The following is a 21836-nucleotide window of genomic DNA, read 5'->3' as shown; positions in this document are numbered from 1 at the left end:
ATTGAAATAGTGATGGAGATGAAACAAACCTGGCAATACTAATGTTGACATCTTTCGTGTCATCGTGAGAATAGGAAGCATGGCAGAATAGGAGGACAGAACCGGGTTTTGGTTACTACATATGTCGATTGTTGTCAGTTCTCTACTAGTCTGATTCTTCCCTAGTGGGTGAGTAGTACGTACAGGGTTCGCTCCTCTTTAGGTTATTTTATATATAAAAACTGTAGCTGCTGTGCAGGCTGAAGTATGCTTACGTCAAGCAAAGGACTACACTGGCCTAACTTAGATGATGAAACTTCTGTTTATGAGGATTCTTGATTGCATATTGACTCAGTTATGCCTAGCTGATTGAGATGACGCTGTACTGAATTAAAGTGCATTAATTTGCATATTACTTCCGGACTAATCAAGAATAGCTATAACTACCAAGTGCTTGATTTTGTCATGTCATTACTCTGAAGCATAAACTTTCTGTAGTCTGTGTGTTACCTTTTACTTAACGAGAAAGGAGAAGGGTACATTTCATAGGTCGGTTTTTCTGGAAACTTGATTTGAATGGAGTTTTTGCTTAAGGTGGTATTTAGGGCTAATGGTTTGGCCTCATGATTTTAAAAGTAGTAGATGACAAATCAGAGCCTGTGGTGGATGTTGATCGCTACCAGTAAACGGAATTCTTGGGGGCCTGCCAAAACATTCAGTTAGTTACCTAGCTTTTTCCAGGTGTGTTTTTGTTTGTGAATTCCCTTACTTTAAATTCTCTTAATTCTCTTAAATGCTTCCTAAGGGCTTACCTGGAGATTCAGATGCTGTTTGTAATCTTATAAATTAGTTTATAAACACATTTAATTAAAATCTGTATGAGGACCAAAGGTTTATAGATAATTATGACTGTCCTGCAGCGGATGAGAAAGATGCCTGACAATTTTGCATGGGTGGATAAATGTAAGTTGACTTGTTAAGGGATCAAAAAGAAGCTTAAACTCACTGCTTGTGCTCTCTGTCTGAATTGAAACTAGAAGCTCATGGCTTATGTGATGCATCAGTTCATGTTCTGAGGCTGGAAATCCTGCACAGATGAGCCAAATGGAGGAATATGCCCCATAGTGTGTATTATCAGGAAAACTAGCTTTTGATGGGTGGCCGCTGCCTGCTTGGAAGAGGTGAGGCATTTTTGACCCTCTGTGATCACAGCAGACACTCCAGCCCTAGGCACAGGGCTGAGACTTCCAGATGGTGACGGATTACTAGTACTTGACCTAATTGTAGATGGGGAGGGAGTTCAGGATGAAAATCTTTTGGAGTGAATCTTGCCTGGTAGCAGCGGTAAAGACCCTACTCAGCTACAGGTACTGATTTTCCAAAGGGTGGTACAGGGGGGTAAGAAGCCAGCCTGGCTCTGCAGGGAGGGTGCTCTCCTCTCTAGGAAGCGAAAGGATTGCTTGGGAGAAGATGGGGGCCTACACTTTTAAAATCTGGGTGCGTAAACCTGAGCCACTTCCCTGCTGAGACCCTTGGAGAGCAACGTCCTCCCCTTGTGTCTATGGAAAACAGAGGTTGGTAATGCTTTCCAATTAAATGAACCCTTTTGTAGAGGAATCACTGTGGCCGTTCTGTAGCTATAGGGTAGTCCTCCTTTGCTGGTCACAAGGGAGGCCAATGCAAAATCCTGTGGTGCCTGTGTGCAAAATGAGACAATCGGTGGGAGTTGGTGATCCCAGAGATCTTGGTGAACTAGAGAGCTGTCACTGTGATGGTCTGTGGTTGATGAAAAACTGAACTTAATGGCCCAGGTGACTCTTTCCAGTCCCATGTTTCTGTGGATGCTACATCGAGCTGGTGCCAAAATGCCGGTGGATGTTTGAGGTATCAGGGAGCAGAAGGCCTTTGGCTAGCACTGTGAGCAGTTTTGGTCCTTTCTCTGTAAAGCAAATAAATGACAGCTTTTGGGGTAGCAGTCTGAGCCCTGACTTTAAATCTTAACTAGAGATTTAAAACCTGGGTACCGTGGAATGGCTTATTTCTTCTTTGTCTGTGGAAAAACTGAGGAAGAAGGAAAAATGCAGGCAGAGAGGGACTAGTAGCTGTCGTGTTTGTAGGTATGTTGTTTCTCTGAGACAACAAGTTATATAGGGAGACATAATATTTTTGTTAGACCAGCTGGAATTTCACAAGATACAGTTGGAAAAGGCAGGCAGACTTTTGGGCACATGGTCCTTAGGGAGGAACAGCTATTTTTGCGCTGCATGGGAGGGATGAGACACATAGTCCTTGGTGGGAAGAAAAAAATGGAGGACGTGAGTATTGAAGTAGGAGGGCAAAACGCAATTTGACATACAGCAGAAAATGATCTCAGCCTTACAGGGTGGGACTTTACACTTTGTTTTCTGTGTGACTGGGCATTGTTGTTACCCGACGGATCGCAGTGTGGAAAGCGCCTGGTTTAGTGCTCTGTGGGCACTGTGTTGTTTTTGGAGTGGTGCATTCGGCTAAGACCGCTTCTGATTCCTGGTGCTTCAACACCTGGGAAATCTGTCTTCTGTGGGAAGGAGCAAGTGAGGAGAGGAGGCTTTCTTGTTACACAGGGAGGAGAAAAAAGCCATGTTAAAGACCTTCTTACAGAGTAGCCAGCAGTGCTCACCTGAACACGAGTCATCTCCACTTCAGTCCCTGGTCTAACAGACTGGAAAGCTGGACCTCTTGTGTTGCAGGTGAGCCTGCTGACTGCCTAGTTTTTGAGGCTGTCTGTAGTCCCAAATCTAAGAAGTGATCTCTGAGGAAGGATGTTGTAGGATCTAAAATCCAGTGAAGATTTCTTAGAAATAACCATTATTTTTTGATTTATACAATTAAAATAGAGATTTTTATTTTTTTTAGTGAATTCTAATAGTATTTTTAAAAAAACAACACAGAAAACCACTAATGTATCCCTGTACTGTAATGTCACTGTCTAACTGGATGTACCTTCCTAAAGTTTAATCTCAACCAGTTCTCCTTCAGAAAATTGAAGATGGTTGTTTACTATGTAATTTTACACTTACCTAATTGACAATAGGTTAAAGAGGAATTTTGTTATGCAAGTCCTTCTCAAGAGCATTCATTTACTAGCTACCAGTAGACGAAGGGTTCACAGAGTAAGCTGGGTGCATGATCTTATATTGCATGCGTTCACCATCTGTGATGAATCTGGATTAAAGAGGCCACAAATGCAAGAATTTAATTTAGGCACTTTAACCACCCTGTTGATGTCTTCTAATAGATCTGAACTCAAAGCTGCTATAAGAAAATTTTGATTTTCTAAATAACATCCTAGCACTGTTTTACTTCTGATGTAATTCAGATCCTAAATGTTATAGTCACTATAAGCATCAGGTGGGTGGCAATTAAGGCAAATATGATATACTAGGCATGTAGTAGAAGATCAGTGTGTAAAGATACCTTACATGCCTATAGAGTTGCTTAATATGTCTATATAGTGAAAACTACAGCAGAGTATCTATGTAAGAAAGCAAATGATTGACCTTTCTAGATTTCTTTCATTAGTCTTTATTGGGAGTAGTGGGTTTAGTAGTATTTAAGCTTAGGCAGCATACTAAAAAATCAGACGAGCCAAGAGGTTCTTAAAAGATGCTTCTTGTTGATGGTTAGTGGGTAGTGGGGGCTAATCACTTGATTTAAAAGAATATTGGCTGGTCAGCTAGAAATATTTCTAGAACTCAGAACACTTTCATATGCTGTTACCAGACAAGACTGTTGTTGAAATTTATATAGTGTTTATCCTGGTGTACTTAGTAAAATAACATTGCTTCCATAAATTACTTTCAAATCTTGGCTAAAGTTAGGTCACTTTGATCCTACAGCTGAGAATGGGAGGACACCAGGCAAACTGGAAAAATTATGTTTGTAGTACAAAACACTGTTTGGTAAAATGTGGAAAAATATATTTCAAGAAAAGTATAAACTGTGTTCATTGACAGAAAATGCAATTCATGTCTGTTGGCCTTGTGTAAGACAGTAGCATCTTTCATTATGAATGAGGATGGTTTTAATGGTATTTACTACTGTTTAAAAGTACTTCCCTCCCCTATCAGATCTGAATGTTGTTATGAGATGCTGTATTTTGAGATATTCAGTAAAATCTAACTTAGGGATTCAGAAATCAACCAGGCAGAACTGTATCTTAAATGATTGCCCTTTCTAGAATCCAGAGGACTAGCAGTATGTAACTGGTAATACTTGAAAGCAGCTTTCAAGATTCAAGCTGGTTTAAGGATAGCCTCTGCACTCCGTGTACAAAATACAGGAGTTGGCTCTCTTAAACTACTTAATGCTACTCTGGTTTACAGCTTTTGAAAGAAAAATCCAGGGATTTTTATTTCTTTCTGGAAAGAAGGCTCTAGCCTGGCATATAGCAGCTTCCAGAACTTGTAAAGATATAGGAAGCAAGGCAGATATTAATCATTACTTGGGAGGCATCATCGAGAGGTCACATTTTGTAGTTCTTAATTTTATGGCTCATTTCTGCCTTTTATGGTATTACTTCACTGTTTATTTCTGTAAACTCTTACATATTCTTAATGCTGCTTCTGATTTCTTTCCTTAGGAGGGGAAAAAAAATATGTTTGCCTGACACCTTTCAGAAGGAGGATATTCAACAGAAGCTTCTTTGTTTTCTTGGTTTCTTGGACTAATTGACTTTGAGGAATTCAAAGCCCATGTCAGAACTTTTAAGCATATCTTGAAAAGTAACAAGTAAAGACATGAATTTAATTGCTTCAAGCAGGAGATTTTCATTTACTACCAGTCTGTGTGCCCAACAGCATTTAGAAAAAATCAGAATCTTTTTTATTAAAATTAAGAGTTCTACAGTTGTTCCATAGTGTTTGTTCATCTCGGTTAATTAGGATCTATTGGAACTGAAGACACTTGCCCTTATATATGCATAATCTCACTCTTACCCATTACTTCACATACTTAAAATGCTTCTTTTGACTCTTACTCAACTCACTGCCCATTTTGCACTGCCCTCACTGCTTTTGCATATCAGCATCCCATTTGGAAAACTATTGTGATATTCAATACAAACATCATCTATTCTATCGAATTTTCTAACCCAGTATAGTTTTGGAGTGCATGTTTTTTACAAGCATTTCTAAAACATGGGTAGTATATGTGTGATGAAAACAGTTGGTTTTATTCATAAGGAACAGAAGCTGTCTAAACTGAGGAATTTTTAGAGGGTTGTAGCCTGAGTGCTCCCTTGCTAGGTTTTTATAGTCTGTTTGTGTATTGCTACAGAGACAGAAATATCTGTGTGCAGCTGAACATCTTGCTTGTTTATCTTAGTGATCATTGCAGGTGTCTGGTTTTCCTAATTGTGGTCCAGTTCTCTAAGATGTTCTGCCTCACTGAAACTTTAAAGTATAGGGCAAACGAAGAACTTCTTTCTTTTCCATGTGGCACTTGAGTTTATATTTTTAAAATTCTGTATTTGCCATCAGTAGCTCTTTTTCCCTGTTCTTTGATTGTTTAGGGGGGTTTTATGATAGATTTTTCTTTTTCCTGAAGAAATATCAAAGATACTGTCCATGCTGAATTGATACATTGGAGGGTGGTTGGGGGTAACCAAAATGAAAGCATTCCCTTTCCACGCATAAATTGACATTCAAGCAAGTAGTATTTGTGGTCTGCATCTTCCACTCTGCTATGCTTTTATTTATTTATGAAGAAAGTGGGCTTCTGATATGTCTGAAAATCAACCATCCAAGCTACTGATGGTTGCATTTTGAAAATTGTTGACAGCTGAAAGGGAATCCACTTTAGAATGAGACCATGAAAAAAAGTTAAAAGGCAGGCATCAAGCACGTTGCTGGCAACAGACATCAAAGACCTTATTTTCAGATGGATATTTAGATACAGAAAACAAATTTAGTAATAGTTTACTTCTGTTTATAGATCTGAACATAAGTCAACAGTGTCATGATGTTGCCTCAAGGAAAGGGGAAGGATGAAGTGTCTGAGATTAAATTTTTAGTTTGTAGGATGATATGATTCTGTTCTCTCAGCTGTTGGTAAGGCATCAACTGAACAGCATGTTCAGATTCGCCACTGAACTTCAGGAAAAATGAAGAGAACTGAAAATCCAGATTACAGCAACAAGAATAATCAAGATCTAGAAAACACAACCTCTGAAGGAAACTGTTCTAGGAAGGGAAATTTAAACGAGTTATTCCAAGTACCCGAAAAAACTTTTCCAGATGTGAAGTTGCTATATATTGGCATGAATTGCCTAGACATTTTGAGAAATCTCTCATTTTTGAAGTTGTTAAGAACAGGTCAGATATTTTCCAAAAATGGTTTAGAGATGACAAATTCCACACTGGAAGTGAGAGAAGGGAGGAAAGAGGGAACCTTTGAACGTCTGCTTTTATTTTCTGTGAATTAAGAACTGGCATTGTATAAAGCTGCGTTCATATCCATTCTTTCTCATCTGTGTGTTTTTTAGTATTTTTATTAATTAATTAAAGGGCTGGGAAACAGAAGGTCAACCATAAGTAGTAAATGAAAGCAGGTTACATATTGATCTATGTTAAAACAGTATTTCAGTGCAGACATATAAAAATTATATATGTAGGAGCAAAGGAAGAAGCTACATTTACATGATAGTGGAATTCTATTTTAAGAAGCACCATTTCTGAAAAGGACTTGGTTATATACTTTGAGATTTTTGTCTGACTCTGTGGTAAATGGGCCTAATGTAATCAATGGGTATATAAAACAGAGGCATATACAAATCTCTTTTTCCCTTTGGGACTGATGTGACTGCAGCTGGGATACAACTTATGGCTGGTTTTCACAGTGGAACAGAAATTGGGAGAAAAGCAGAGTTCCTAGAAGAGGCATAAACATGATAGGCTGGAAAAGAATATTGCTCGCAAGCTCTGGGGGTTTGGAAGGGAAATTAGTTTTATTCTGCTGTAGTCTCCAAGAGCTTTTCCTTATCAAAGCAGTGAAATTAAGCTATGTAATGTTAAAGCTGAAAGAGCCTGACAGACCAAGTCACAGCAGAACTGGAATCGAAAGTAAACAAAATGATAGCAATGGGCTTAAAGAAAAAATACAAATTTGAGGGTAGAACTTCCTTCCCCGGAAACATTTCAATCAAGATTGACAGAGGAATTTTTTCCTCCCCTTTGGAAAAAGCAAAAACCTGTAAGCCTTAACCCAAAAGAAATAATTCATTGCAGTCCTCTGGCTTGTGCTATCAAAGAGATAAGACTTAGATGATTACATTGGCTCCTTCTGGCTTTATAATTTATTTTGCAAAATGGGGGGTGGGGGGGGGGGGAGTAAATGAGAGATTAGCAGCTCTCATGGGAGCCGGAGGAGGGTTTTCCCATGACTGGCATTTTGTAATCTCTCTCTGAAAGTGTCTTTTTCAGTCTTTGTGCCTGTTCTTTTTAGGTCATTAATATTTCTGTTGATTTTGATGTCAGAGGAGTGAGTATCTTTTAGACTTTTTTCTTCTCATAGCAGGGAGGGGACTGCTTAGTTACCATCAAGGGAATTCCTCTCAACTCTTGAATTTTTTTTATTTTTTTTTTTTTTACTTCAATAATTGTTTCATTTGTTATTCTGTCTAACACCACAGTTTCTGGTGTCACGTAATTACTGACGCAAGTTTTTTTTTATTCTTAGTAAAGAAAGGCTAGAAACTACTATACAAATGTATCCTGAAAGCTGCTAGATCTGAGGAAAAAGTGGAACCAAGCAGTTGGTGGTGTGGATATTTTTCATGTTAAATATATGATGAATTTATTTTGGGGTAGAGGAGGCTTGGCTTACATTTCCAGTATTTGTTAACCCTTTATAGATTGAATTATGAAGCTACACATACTTCCTGTTGAGGGAAATGGCAACAACATGCTATATAAAGGGAAGTAGGTCATGTCAAAGAAGAAAGATTACTGACTTCAAAATGATCTTGTTGGCAAGCTTATTTAGTCATGAAGAGCTCTCCGCAAATTTTAGTGTATCTGGAATTAGTAATCAATTGCAAAAAGTCACTGGGGTAGTTGGGGGCTGTAGCACGTGGTGTATGAGGAGAGCTGGAGGAAGTTAGGCTTCTTTGGTCTGGAGAAGAGAAACATGGGGTGGCAATCTTCCACCAGCCAGAGGGGGTTTGTAGAGAAGAGAAGTGAGACTCTTCTCAGAAGTGCACAATGAAAAGGCAATGTATACAATGTCCAATAGGGAAAATCCGGTTTGGATGTAAGGAAAAGCTTTGTCACCACAATTGTGGTTAAGGCTGGGAAGGGATCACCTAGAGGTGCTGTGGAGTATCCATCACTGGACACCTTCAAACCTTGATGGAATGGGGTGCTGGAATCCACCTTTCAGGTTAGTCTACCTTTGAGCAGGAGATGAGACTTCATGACCTCCAGAGGTCCCTTCCAAATTAAATTGTTTGATTTGTTAAGGATATTACAGATTTGTCCTGTAAGGGTAGAAATTCCTTCCCTTTAGTTCCTGCTTATTACTAAAAGCTGAATCTGTAGTACTGAAACCTTAGTTTAAAGTGGACAATTTTATTCTGACACATATCTTGTTTTATGAGATGCTGTAAAGAGTCGGGCAGCAAGACAAGAAAAGGAATAAACCTGTCTTTATCACCTGCAGTACACTGGTGAAATTTCTTTTCCTTTCCTTGGAAAGGAACTGTATGGAGTTCTACAAGGTGTGGTGGTAAGGGTTATAACCATCTAGTTTCTCATGCTTCTCTGGTTGCCTGCCTTCTGAATTACAATATGAAATTTGGAAGTGATGTTCAGATTCACTTTTTTCTCCCTTTCTGCTAGGAGCTGGGGATGTGTGGGAGGTTTTTTCTCCCCCTCCCTTTTCTTCCTTGTATCTCTCCAAAATAGTTCTTTCTAAACTTTACAAATACTGCCAGGAGAAAATTTGGCATATGCATATAATTTAACTATTTACTCCTAATTGACAAGAATATGCCTTCAAAAATACTAAGAATATTCTCATTTTGCAGTTTGATGTAAGGTTTATTTTGTATCTAATTTGTGGCTAACTGGCTATAGCATATGGTAACACTATTTTGAAATAAGACACCTCAATTTTTTTCATTTTCATTGATTCAAGGGAATTTTTCTGCTTAGCTGTTGGTGTTTTCTGGACACTTCTATTAACGTTTGAGCCTAGTAAGGGCAGGTCTTGAGTTCATAGCTGAGGCTCACTTAACAGATGGCCTTCCTTGGCTAACTTGCTGGTTCTCCTCCCCCTCTCTTCCCTTCTCTTGAGAGAGAAGGTCTCAGCGCTCATGGCTGTTAACTTGTGAAAACTGGATCCTACTGGTTGAAGCCCTTCATGCATCCAAGTTGGGAATACTCATGCTCATCTGAGCAGTTGTCCTGATGCACAGTTTTCCTCCCTTTTCAACCTCCTTGTTTTCTTCTTTCCAGGAAGTTTTCCCCACCCCTCCAGGTTGCCTCTTAGGCTCGTCAAACATCTACACAGTTTTTCAAGAGGTGACCAGGTAGGAGCAGAAACCAAGCTCTGCATTTTAGGATTTTCTTATTTTTTTATTTTATTTTTTTTTTAGAATAAACAGCCTTTTGCCTGTTTTTCATATCATCTCCCCAAAATTATCTGTGTGCTGAAACTTTCTTACCATTAGATGTAATGACCCTGATATACTTGAGCCTGTTTCCTTTCCCATATTTGCAGTTCCAGATTTCTCTTAACCCAGGGCATAAGTTCGTTCCTTGGAAGCCCATCTTTGCGATCTGGTGTATCGGGGCTTCAGGCAGGGATGGAAGGAGAGGGCTTAGCGGCTATCTCGGATAGATGCCAAATAGCTTCCTCTGAATCCTCACCTCTTTTCCCCCCATCCCATGGGGTACAATAGATACACTGTCACTGTGCTAACTAGGGTAGTTTCCTTTTGTACCTAAAGTACCATAATTTCTAAGCTTCGTAAGTTTATAATTTTAGGTGAATTTAGTTCCTTGCTAGATATAACTATTAATATTACCAGTCTTTTTTTTTTTCTTTTTTTTTCATTCCCTTTTCCATCTTCCACAATTTCTTTGTTGCAGTGCTGGTAATAACACTTGCCAAAAATCGCTTATAAAAAATAAAACAGAATCCCTTTCAGTGCAAAATTTCCCACAAGAATGAATCCTGAAGTCCTGACCTATGTCTCATAGCTCAACATAGGTGTTCTTAAAAGGTAGATTAGTCATATGTTCTCCTCGGGGTGAGTACGTGAAGTGCCGATGCTGTGCTTGGGCACATTTGGGTTCAGAAACTCAAAGCTGACAAGTACCGCTTTAAGAGGACAAACTTCTTAAATGAAATCTTAGTGGTCTGGAGGAGTTCGTGGGACTTGCTTGCTTTAGTATGCTTGAACAACTCTTTGCTCCGTCACACCTGCTTCTCATACCAATGTCCAGCTTCACAGCAAATGGCAAAAATCTGACATCCTGAACTGTATTGAGCAATAAATTCCATCCTGTTTAATGAAGTATGAACAGAGATCTCCTGCTGATCATGGTTTTCTTTGCTTGAAATTGTGGGGTTTTCTGTTTATTGTATAGTACTTGAAAGCAGTGGTTTTTTTAGTGAGCCGACAATCCAACTACTTTATCCTTTACCAGCCTGGAGTGCTCTGAACTATTTAATATTACCCAAACTATTTTACAAAAAGTGCTATCTGAAAACAAACTCAAATATAGCTTTACCCAGGAAAGCCATGGAAACCTGTTTATTTTTTTGTTCTTCAGCTGGAAACAAATGTTCTGTTCTCATACCATGTGAAACTGGAATAGATTCAGGTCAGGCAATGCATATTCATTCCTTGAGACTCCTTGACAGTTTTAACTATAGTCACTTCCCTCTCCAGCCCACTCCTTTCACTTCTAACTATGAGAATGGGAATTCCTTCGTCTTTTGGGAATTGCACTTGCATTTCTCTGAGCCTTGACGGATAAAAATCTGCTAAAACTTTGTCTAAGTGGAACGCATTTAGTATGTGAATTGCATTCTTGGGTGTTGCAATATAAAAATATCAGCATTCACCAAAAATGGGAAATTATTTTTTTCTGGGTTATTGTGGGCACTTTTATACTTCTTTCTGTATTACTAAACTTGCCATGGGAAATATTAGTCTGGGTGAGTCATGGTAGATCAGCAAGCCTTCCTTGGCTATGATCTAAAATGTCACTGATAAAGCCTAAAGCCTTTTTCTTAGACAAATGCAGCTATCCACTAGTCTGCAGTGGATGCTAATTAGTCATGTGCAAGCAGACATGTAATGCCTTCCTTTCTGACCTTCACCGAACATCTGATTGGAAATCTCTTCAGTACATTAGCAACTGTCTCTTTTCCTGGAAAGCCAAGAAATACCCATAGGAGGTACTTGTATAAACTACCAGGCGTGCAAAATATTACATAAAAGTTTTTACTGGCCCTTAAGTCGGGATGTGGCATTACACCCACAGGAGACTAAAATCAGTTATTTGCTTTATTCATTTCAAAATTGTCCTTCTCTCGCCTGTGTACGACTTGAGGGTTCAAGTGGCAGTGTAAGGGTTGAGAAGGCTGTATTGTACTGAACAAAATAAGGGCTGTTCTCCAAAACCCCGTTCCCTGCTACACAGGGTCCATCTATACTGAAGGAAAAAGAGTAAGTAACAACAGATTAGTTGTGCAGGGAACCACAAAACACATTGCCTATGTGGAAGATTTAGGTCTCTTCTCAACATTGAATTAATCCGCTGCTGTAAAGGTCTCCCTTCCTCCCCAGTGTTGTGTGAACCAACACCTTATTTTTTTCCCCTTTGTAATGTCTGTTCCAGAGGTTTAATGTGCTGGAGGTGGTCAGATATTTTTCTCATTAAAATTTATGTTTTGAATAGTTACCAGGTCAGCAAACTGGCTAAATAAAAAGGAGGATTTAGCAGAGTCTGAGCCAGCCATTTACAAATAAATCTCTTGGGCTCTCTAATCACTAGCGAATCTAGCCATTGCTTTGATTTGAAGAGAGATTAAGGATTACAAATATTTTATAAATCTATTTTTAACTTCAGTGCCGTTATACAGAAGCAAAGGATTCAGTTCTACTTTTTGACCCTTTTTTTCAACCAGATTTAGCCGGATAGTCTGAAAAACATTAAGTGTTTCTACTGTGTCCATACCCACTGCATGAAAACGCTGTCAGCGGTTTGGCCAGTAATACATTCGTACAGAAGTAAAGAAATTTTGGTATCACAAAGTGGGGCTGTAGAAAGGAAGGGTTTGCCTGGTAAACTTTAATTCATACAAATCATGGAGGATATTTTCAACTTTCGTGGCACTTTGTCTTAAAACAAGTCTGAATACTTGTGCCCTGATTACCACTGAGGAGAGAGTGGCCTCCACAGGATACTGCAAGTCCTTGACTTGCTCTTGTATCTGGTAGGGAAACATCCCTTGCTGTGGTGTGCCATCCTCCTCCTAGGCACAGGGATTTCAAATGACAGTAGAATTTGCCAGGGTGAGTCTATGTAGGAAGAATTAGGTTTTTGGATACAAGGTGGTAGACCTGCTTTCTCCTGAATGTGTGTTTTACCTTTTCCAAACTTCTGGTTAGCCTGTTCTGGCAGTGAGTAACTTTGCAGGAACTCCATGAAACTGTCACAGAAAAGCACTGCGGATGCACAAGCAGCATCCTTTAGTTCCCCAGTGTGTTACACCTTTTCCTCCATTCCTTTCTTTGTCATCTGCACCAGCTGCTTGAACTGTTTTGCTCTGCCAGGTAAATTCAATTCAGTGACAAAGCAAAGGTGAGGGAGGAGGCATGATGACTCCCATTTCTCTGAAACCATCATAATTTGGTGCTTTTTAAATATTAGAAAAAAAATCCTGAAATGATAAGTAAATTATAATGAAACTTAGCAGGGCTAAAGGCTTTGAGGTTTGCCTATAAACGCCATCTGGATATCTGTCAGTGCAATGTTTGTTCTTTGTATTATTCTTTCAACCTGCTGTAAACAATTTCAATGGCTTCTGGATTTCCCCTTGATACACAAATGAATCTTCAGTGCTGATCCTCCCTTTGATTCTCTGTATCAGTTCTGATGCCAAAAGAAAACAAAACTCCCTTCTGTGTAGTAGCTTAACTGCGTCTCTGCTCCTGTGGGACTGGTCCTGACAGGGCAGGAAAGGCAGCCCCAAGCCTCTCCCTGCCACCAGCCTTCAGGAGACTTTGTTGTCAAGTCAGAAGGATGCAGAAAGTCAAGCTGGAGACCTGATCCTTGAAACCTGTCTCTGAGGCATCAGCTCTGGCACCCCAGGCAAGGAGAAAAAGCAGGGAAGAGGATGAATTGCAGCTTGCCCCTTCCACTGCTTTGTGTAAAGCCTTTGAACCCTTGCCCTAAGGGGAGCCAGGGTGCCCCTGCAAGGCAGGGGGCTTCTAACAAAGCACCCCTTGTGCTGGCTGCCTTCTCAGAACGCTGCAGCATCTAGGATTATCCTGTAAACTGCCTGGTGAAAAGGAACCCCCTTCTGGTGTAAGAATGATTTCCTACTCTTGGTGATGGATGAAGCTGAAATAAAGCAGTTTAATTTTTAGAAAACTGTCGACCTTGAAAGGATTGAGCTGTTATTTTAACTAGTGTAATGAGCAAACACTACTTGGAAATCATTAAAAGAACATATACACAGCTCCTGATCCTGCTGTCTGATGTGTATTGGTGATACTTTTCTTTGAACCAGAGGGATGCAGGTTAATTTTTTCCTGCTGAACTGACAGCAGTGTGGCCAAGACATTTTGCTGTTGCTTTGTATTGCATTTCCATCACCAGGAAATTTGTAGTCAAATACAGGCTATTAGGGTAAGTGTGGGTGAATGTTGCGAATGAACATTCATAATGATCTCTTCATAGCAGTTTGAAATTAGAGTTGGCAGAATTTTCAGCTACACCATTTTTCCTTGGGAATGCTGACCTGTTGAAACTATTGCAGGACCACATTGAGTTCAGTCTGAAGGTTGGGTTGGTTTTTTTTTTTTTTTTATTGAAAGGCTTCTCAGATCCACCATGGAAATAGAAAAGTGTACTATACAATAACTGGTTATTTAAAACTTTATCATATAACATATAAGGTGCGTATGCTCATGCATTTCTTGCCCTGCTGCATTTGAAGCGCTGGCTTGAAATTTGCTTCCCACATTCACGGTTCCCTGACCATATAATCAGCTGCTCTGCCCCAAGGATTATATTTGGAACAGTTCATTTTTTTAATGTATATACAGTTCTGACTGCAGCAGGAAGATTGATTTTATAGCAGGGATGTGAGAGCCTGGATTCAAATTGCTAGTTCAAATGAAACAGAAGAGGTGTAGCGTGAACTCAAGTTGCTCACCAAGATGTAGGGTTGTCCAGCCCCAGTTGGTGACACTGAGGGAGTATGCATGCAGGCATCCCTTCTGTGGGCATCAAAGCGCTGGGAAAGTTCTGCTGCAGAAAAGAAAGAACTCTAAAACTTCAGATCTCTATGAGGGGCGGGAAAGTTTAACCAAGTTTCTGAATACAGAACTATTCCGTACACTCAATGAAATAAAGTTTTCATAGAAAGTTTAAGACCCTTTGGAAAGAGGCTGCTGAAAAAATGGGCAAGCAAATTGCTAGCATAAGGTAAAATACAGATGGAATATGCAGGCTTGCATTCTTCCTTCAGAAAAGCACATTTTATTGGTGTAGTAACTTTCTAACATAACACTTACAGCAAGCATTTTTGGGGTTAAATTCCCTCTCATATGGTTCTCCTTAGTATAGATGTTGTTCAGCTGATAGGAGCTGGAACACTGTGCATTGCCCAGATCCTCGTGATGGGTAGGTTTGTAAAGATCACCATGCTTCACGTTGCTCAGTGACAGCAGGCAGCAGGTGTTGATGGCAGATGAGCTGATCCAGCAGAAGCATTGTGTCATTTGTCTTTTCATTGCATATGTGTAGTCCTTCTATATGTATTTCTCAAGCAGACAGCCAAAACTAGTGAGATAGCACTACAGGGTCGGAGGAATTGCTTCATGAGGGGTGAGACCCTGACTAATTGTGGACCTGAAGGGAGAAATTGAAGCAAATTTAGGATATATTGGAGGGGGGGGGGGGGGGGAACAATATAATTATTCTTACATTGCCCTATTGCCTTCACCTGTAAAGAAAGAATTGTCATATTTTAACATTTTCACGATTTAACGGTTGAAGTCTGATATAAAGCTAAGTCAGATGATGAAACGCTTGCTCTTTTTCCTGCACCTCTTTCCATCAATGCTGCTTGAGTTTGGCCATGGAGATGGAATCAAATTTCATAAGGGAAACGAAAATCTCATTTTCAGACAGATGTTGGATATCAAAAGCAGAAACATGTTAGAAAGCTTGATCTGATGAGCTATACATATGGTTTAATTTTTCAGTAGAAAATGTAATTAAATTGTCTGGCATTCCTGGATTAGCCCATAGTGCTTCATGCTATAATCTTGCACAAAAATCTTAAGTGTGTGGTTTTGGTATTTCTGGTGTTCGTAAGCTGCTAATATTGTAGCTTTTCTGTTCTGAAGGATTGGTATCTGGCTCAATTTATTTACTAATTAACCTTTCTTTTTTTTGCTGATCATTAGAGGGGTGCGCTATGTGGTCATAGATAATCTCATCCTCTGTTATTACTCTGGGAAGAATGCTTTTTAACTTTCATTTCTCCCAATACTAATTCTAAAGCTTTTTTAAATGGTAGAAGAAAAAAAAAGTTTTGAGTAGCATAGATTTCTTTGCTGTACATTTACTATGAAATTTGGGTCATACTGATTCCTGGCTATACTACTTCCTAGAGGAGAATCACAGAAGGTATTTTTAACATACTTGTTTGCTTGCTTTTCCTTTTCTTCAGAGGAAAATAATTCTGAGCAAGTGAGAAGAGGAGCAGGGAAGAATTGGCACACGTGATGTTTGCTAGGGAAGGAAGGAGCGAGTAACTAAAATACAAAGGGCCACGCTAAGCCTTCAGCTTTGCACGAGGATGTGCGCAGGCTTCACGGATCAGCTGTCTGCCACGGCCTTAGACTTTCCCCACAAACCCTGGAAGCGAGGCGCGTGGGTGCACAGCACCACGGACGTGTAAGATCACAGCGTGTACCGCCTTGCCTGTTTAACAGTAGCGGGGAAGGAGCGGCAGCCCAGCGTGTGACAGCAACCCAGGTCCGCGTGCCGGGAGTCCCTGGCAGTCATCCTGCGCTGCTGAGGATGAAACCCGGCGCTGCCGTACCTGCCTTACTGCTGTCAGGCGTGCTGGTTCAAGGAAGCACGTGTGTGCGGTAGCGCACGTGACGCTTGTATGCCTTTGTTCTGTTTGGATGTAGCACTTGTCTTCTCTCCTGTGGAAAATGAAAAACAGCTACCTTCTTATCCTATTGCAGACGTTCGTTGCTTCATGGTGTTTGGCTATCATAAGGCTCATTTAATGTGAATCAGATGGAAAGTGTGCAGAGTGGTTTTCTGACACCTTTCCAAGAAACATCTTGGGTCAGCTGGCATACAGCTTTCTGAGTGTTGGCTCAGCTGAGTCTTCCTGGAGCTGGCCACTGAGCTGCCTGGTCAGCCATGAGCAGCCTGTAGCAGGCAGGAGTGCAACACTAGGGTATGGTGAAGAGTAACCTGTAGGTAAGACATTAAGTAACTGTTAAAGGTATTTAGACTGCCGGCGACTTGGGCAATTCGGACTGAGGAGTGGCTAGGGGCGCCTGCATGTTTTGCTGAAAGCAAGCGGAGTAGATTGCAAGGAAGAAAAGTGAGGACCCTGGAATTGACCGCTTTGACATCCCTCAGTCAGAGACCTCCCAGCAGATAAAATGACACAGATTGTAAACCGGATTGTATCTGGCTTGGCTTAGCTGGTCCCAGTCTTTCTAGTGATTTAAATAATCATTTTCCTGAAAGGAGCATTCAGCTGTTGGGAAAACTTTTTCAATACGTGGTGATAATTCTAGTAGAGACTAATCTTTTGATGGCTTTTTGCTTTCAAGTTGCTTTTAGCTTGGGATGTCCCTGTTTTTCTGGTCTGTAAGCATCATCTGTCTCTCTAAATACCTACAGTAACCAATTTTAAGTGTCTGAAACCCTAATATCCATTTTTTCCATCCATGGCATCCTGACATCCTTCGTTCTGTGTGCTAACACAAGCTGCCTAGTATTGATTTAGTTATATTATTCAAGGAAAAACTTTTCTTTTTTTGAACCAAAAATATTAATAGCATTTCTATTAGTCCCAGAGGTAGATTTAAGATCACCTTGTTTTAAAACTAAAGTTCTTTGGCAGAAACTTAAAGCACAGAATTTCTCTGGAGCATTTGCAGCTGCTAATGTTAGCTTGTGTACTTAGAAATCAGTATGTACTAACATATCTCATAATAATCTAGCAGCTGGGGAAGTCCATGTGCATTCAAAGACAAATAGGTGGCCAGCCACTCTGATAATTACCACTTCACAGCCCTTTCTGTGAAAGGCTACAAAATGGAATTGGTCCAAAAATGGCTTTCAACCGGAGATGCCCCAAACCAATATTAGCGAGAAGGTTTCACCAGAAACACATGTAGGATAAAATATTCAGTAGCATTTCAGAAAGCATTAGTGAGGCATAGTACAACTCTTTAAATCCATGAATTATCATTTACATGGAGAAAACAAAATCCCCTAAATGGTCTTCTAAAAACACTTTTGAAATAAAACCACCCCATGTGTAGTCAGTAGCATTTATTTTCTGTTGAGCTGTTTTAGGTTACGCTGCCTCTACTAACTGGCTTTGTTTGGCTCTCATCAAGCTGGCAGACATCTTGCAAGAGGGAAAAATTGGCTGGGCATTCTGTTTCTTCATACCTTTTGGATTCAGCTATGATAATCTGAACTGCCAGAGAGGAGTTTAGATGGTACCCACCTTATTTAAGGTAATGAAACAAAGTATGTGTGACAGAATGCGTTCAAGAGAACTGAGGCAAGATGCGTATCTTGCTTAGATCTGAATTTTAGATTTGTCATCTTTGTTGCCTTCTTGAGTAGCAGTGAAAATCAAATTAAGTGGCAGTGCTGAAGCAGCATGCTTTTACCCACCATCTCTATTCACCCACCTTTTCAGCTCATCTCTTCTCCTTATTTTTTTTTTTTGTGACAGTTGAGCACGTGCTGTGAACATATGCCAAAATGCTCACTCTTACATTCTTAAGAGCTTCCTTCATTCATCTTGAGCTGTTATCAAGAGCTTTGTCTGTTTCATAGATGAATTGCACAGTGCTGAATCAATGTCCTCTTATACTGGAAACCAGACAAATGATTCTGAGAGAAACTCTGTTGCATTTGTACACAGTGAGTGAAGAGATGGCTTACCTCATGCAGAATACGGGTATCAAAACACCTTCTGCTTCTCAACTGAGGCGATGATATAAACGTGGCTGCTGATCCTAAACCAAAAAAATTAGAAATGTTTGCTTGCTGCAAGTTACTTTGCGTGCTTGATAGATATTCCAATGTTATGGATGACAATTTTTGGAGCATAAGCTACTACATATATTTCATTAAGGTGATTTTCAGATCATGTATTATTTTGGCTCTACACTTGTTTTAAATTCTCTTTAATACAGTTCTGGCTGTAGCATAAATGTACTTAACACTCAATACTCTCCTTTACAGGAGACTTTAGCTGAATGAACCAGACCTATTGTGTAATTAAGGAGTTTCTTTGGAAATTGGCTTCCTTTCAGTTTTAAATACATTGTCTAATTTGTTCCAGAAGTAAAGTGAACTTGTTTTTCAAAACTTGCTCATGATTGCTGGTGGTCAGAGCTATAATAAATTGAATTCCTTCCTAATTTAAACACTTTGTAAATGCGTAAGCCAAGTTACAGTCTGCACCAGCCATTGACAATACAAAGTGATAGTACTTATCCCAAGAAAATTGTCTTTTTAATCACATAGAAGAACAGCAACCCTTCCTTTCCATTGCTGATACACAAAAGTTGGGAGCTATTTGAGCGACAGGTTCTCCAGTAATTTGAGTGCAATACTTCAGTAGATTTATGTTGAGGGAGAGAGAGGAGGAGGTAAAATACAGCCTCTGCTAGAGATTGTAAACTACGTGTGTATTCAGCAAGCAAATGAGATACGAGCTTTGAAACAATAAGCTGCTCTATAATGCACAGACGGTCTTTCAGGATACCAAGCCCAAGCTCTGAAGTCTCTCTACACATTGATAAAAATGTCTAACGAACTCTGAATGAAATATGTTTATTCTGTCTCATGTAAAGCCCTGCAAGCTACTAAGAACTGAGCTGCTGACTCAGTCATTGTTCCTGGTTTTTACAACTCCTCCCGTTCAGTTAATTAAAAAACCTGTTCCTGAACAGGAAACAAAAGCACTTTTTATACAGAATTGATCTATGTACATTTTCAAGATTTCTGCTCCGTGAATGCACTTTTTCTTTAGCTTTGTTTATTGCAGCGCAACTGCCTGCCAGAGGCAATACTGTCGACATGACTGTCCTTCTTGGGTGGAATATTTCACTACACACCGTCCTACACTTGTGCCAGGACCCATTGAGCATGGGATGGGGTCAGAACCTGAAAGGCTCAAAAGGCCACTCAGTGAGCAAGAAAGCCATGAACGACACTAAAGTCAGGCCATAGAAGTGGGGATATTCACGTGGGAGTAACAGGAAGAAAAAGATCTGTCAGCAAAAGAGCAGAAAGCATGAAGGGTGGTGGGTTTACGATTGAAGAAAGTGTCTTTGCACTGTGGCAGAAACACTAAGAGCTTGAGTTTTGGTGAGTGTGGACTTGGAAGCTTTTGCAAAATAAATAAATACAAGCTGTTGCTCAGTAAGGCAGAGTTAAGGATTAAGCTCAGCAGTTGCTGCTGTTATTTTAGCAAAAGCTTTGACTTGACAAGAAATAGAAGAATGTGTATGAAGTTGTTTGCAAAAGCCACTTTCATTCTGTTAAGTTTATTTTTTAAGAGATGGCTACCAAATCCAAAAAGTTGTGTCTGGTGTAAATCCACAAGTCACTCCTGGTTAGAATCTCTGCAGTCTGTGTTATGACCAAAAATACGCTTCTTCACATCTTAAATTCCTTCCTATAATTGCAACTCTCTCAATTTTTTTTTAATCAACAAAGTGAAGTAATACAAATCACAGCAGGCCTGACGCAGGGGTTGGGACCTGGTAGTTTGTAAATTGCAAAAGTTTGCTTTCTTCAGTGCAATCAGATTTTGGTCCCCTAAAATGATTAGGCTTCTTTACAACCTCTGCTCCTCCTCTAAGAATGAAGCCTCTTTCATCTGTCAGTGTAAGATTTCTCTGTTGCCACTGGTGGACAGGATTTCTTTTTTGAATTCTGTCTGGTTTTTATCTTAACCTCAAATAAATATCATAATTTACTTGAATCCACAGGTAATGAGGGGATAGATTGAACTACTCTCTGTAAGTACAGTCTATGTTTAAAATACTTTTTATCAGTGCAAAAATTGTCTTCACATTTTGGAACAAATTTAGACACTGGAATTGGAAGAATCTGTTCAACTAGAGCTGCACTGATCTCAGGTCCTGAAAAATTGCTGCCCTTAGAAAACACTCCAGTTTCTTTTATTGACACTTCAGTTGCACAAGAAACTAAAGTTCACTATTTAGCAACCAAAATGGGAAGAGTGAAAGGGAAGAAAGGCTTCTTCCCCTCTGGATTTCCCGTGAGGAGGCATCCGCTGAAGCAGAGGAAGCATGGAGCTGGGTTTCTGTATTCACTCGGTACTTGGAGTCAAGCAGATTATGAACTACAACTGCACTGTTGCTGGTGGGGGCATCAGTCCAAACAGATCAAAGTTGTGTTACTGTGTTTTCTTCGAACTAATGATGTCAAATTTTGTTTTGATAAAAAATGGGATTTTGCTCTTTCTGCATTCAAGAGGAAATCTTACACATTCATAATTTCTACTGAAATCAGTGTTAATGAGGTGAAGGAATGCATGGGGTAAAGGCAGAATTTTTTGATGCAGCTGTGATAAAATCCCAGCATGCTTGGCTAACCTTCAACAGGTATTCTAATATGGTCTGTTTGAGCCTGCTTGAAACTAGTAATATTAATTTCAGATGTTAACCAGGAGTTTATTCTGTTACTCTCATCTCAGCTTTATTTTGTGCTTTAATTAAATGTTAATCTATTGTAGACAACCCTGTTCTTTTAATGTATGTATGTCTTGGGACGACTGTATGCTAATGATTTGGGAGATGATCACCTAGTTAAGAATAGAACCAAAGGCAGATGAAGTCTGTGCTGCTGCTTAATTTTAAATGTATGTGATGTTTTTCACTAAAATAGGAAAATCTACTTGGGCAGAAAAATCTAAGGTGCTGTTAAGGGACTTCGCTGCCATCCAGTGCAAGGTTTGATGTTCAGTTTGCGTTGACATACCTAAGCTGGGTCTCCAGTCCTTAGGATTGATTTTTAGCCCTGAATCGGTGTTAATGTATAAATGAAAGCAATGTATTTGCTTAGTAAGACAAGTGATTCAAAGTACAGTAGGAACGGTAACCGTGTACTTTTTCCTTTAGTTCTACCTCATTTTCAGCTGTTCATGCGGAGGACAGCAGTTTTTGCTAGAGGCTCCTGTTAAGTGAGGGATAAGTTGGCTTTACCTTCTTATCAAATCTTCCTCTCTGGTGGCAGGCAGTTCCAGCAGACGTTCTCGTAAGGATCCTGGATGCCGCCCTAGTAGGTCAGAGCTATAAGCTTTCAGTGACTCTTACG

At 39.8% G+C, this 21836-nt stretch overlaps 1 protein-coding gene across 3 annotated transcripts in view; it reads left to right on the top strand.

Annotated features, from left to right (window-relative positions):
- The window catches only part of GAREM1 (GRB2 associated regulator of MAPK1 subtype 1), a 104837-nt gene that overhangs the window by 48546 nt on the left and 34455 nt on the right, over nucleotides 1-21836 (top strand). The window contains exon 1 of one of the 3 annotated variants that reach the window (XM_049825883.1): nucleotides 17879-17989. The exons of the other annotated variants lie outside the window; for them this stretch is intronic. The gene's annotated coding sequence lies outside the window, so the exon portion shown is untranslated. Of the gene's footprint in view, nucleotides 1-17878; nucleotides 17990-21836 lie in introns of those variants that run through there. 3 annotated transcript variants of the gene reach the window in all.

The sequence above is a fragment of the Accipiter gentilis genome, chromosome 2 (assembly GCF_929443795.1).
Source record: "Accipiter gentilis chromosome 2, bAccGen1.1, whole genome shotgun sequence".
NCBI classification, from domain to species: domain Eukaryota; kingdom Metazoa; phylum Chordata; class Aves; order Accipitriformes; family Accipitridae; genus Astur; species Astur gentilis.
This window is presented reverse-complemented; position numbering and strand designations above follow the sequence as displayed.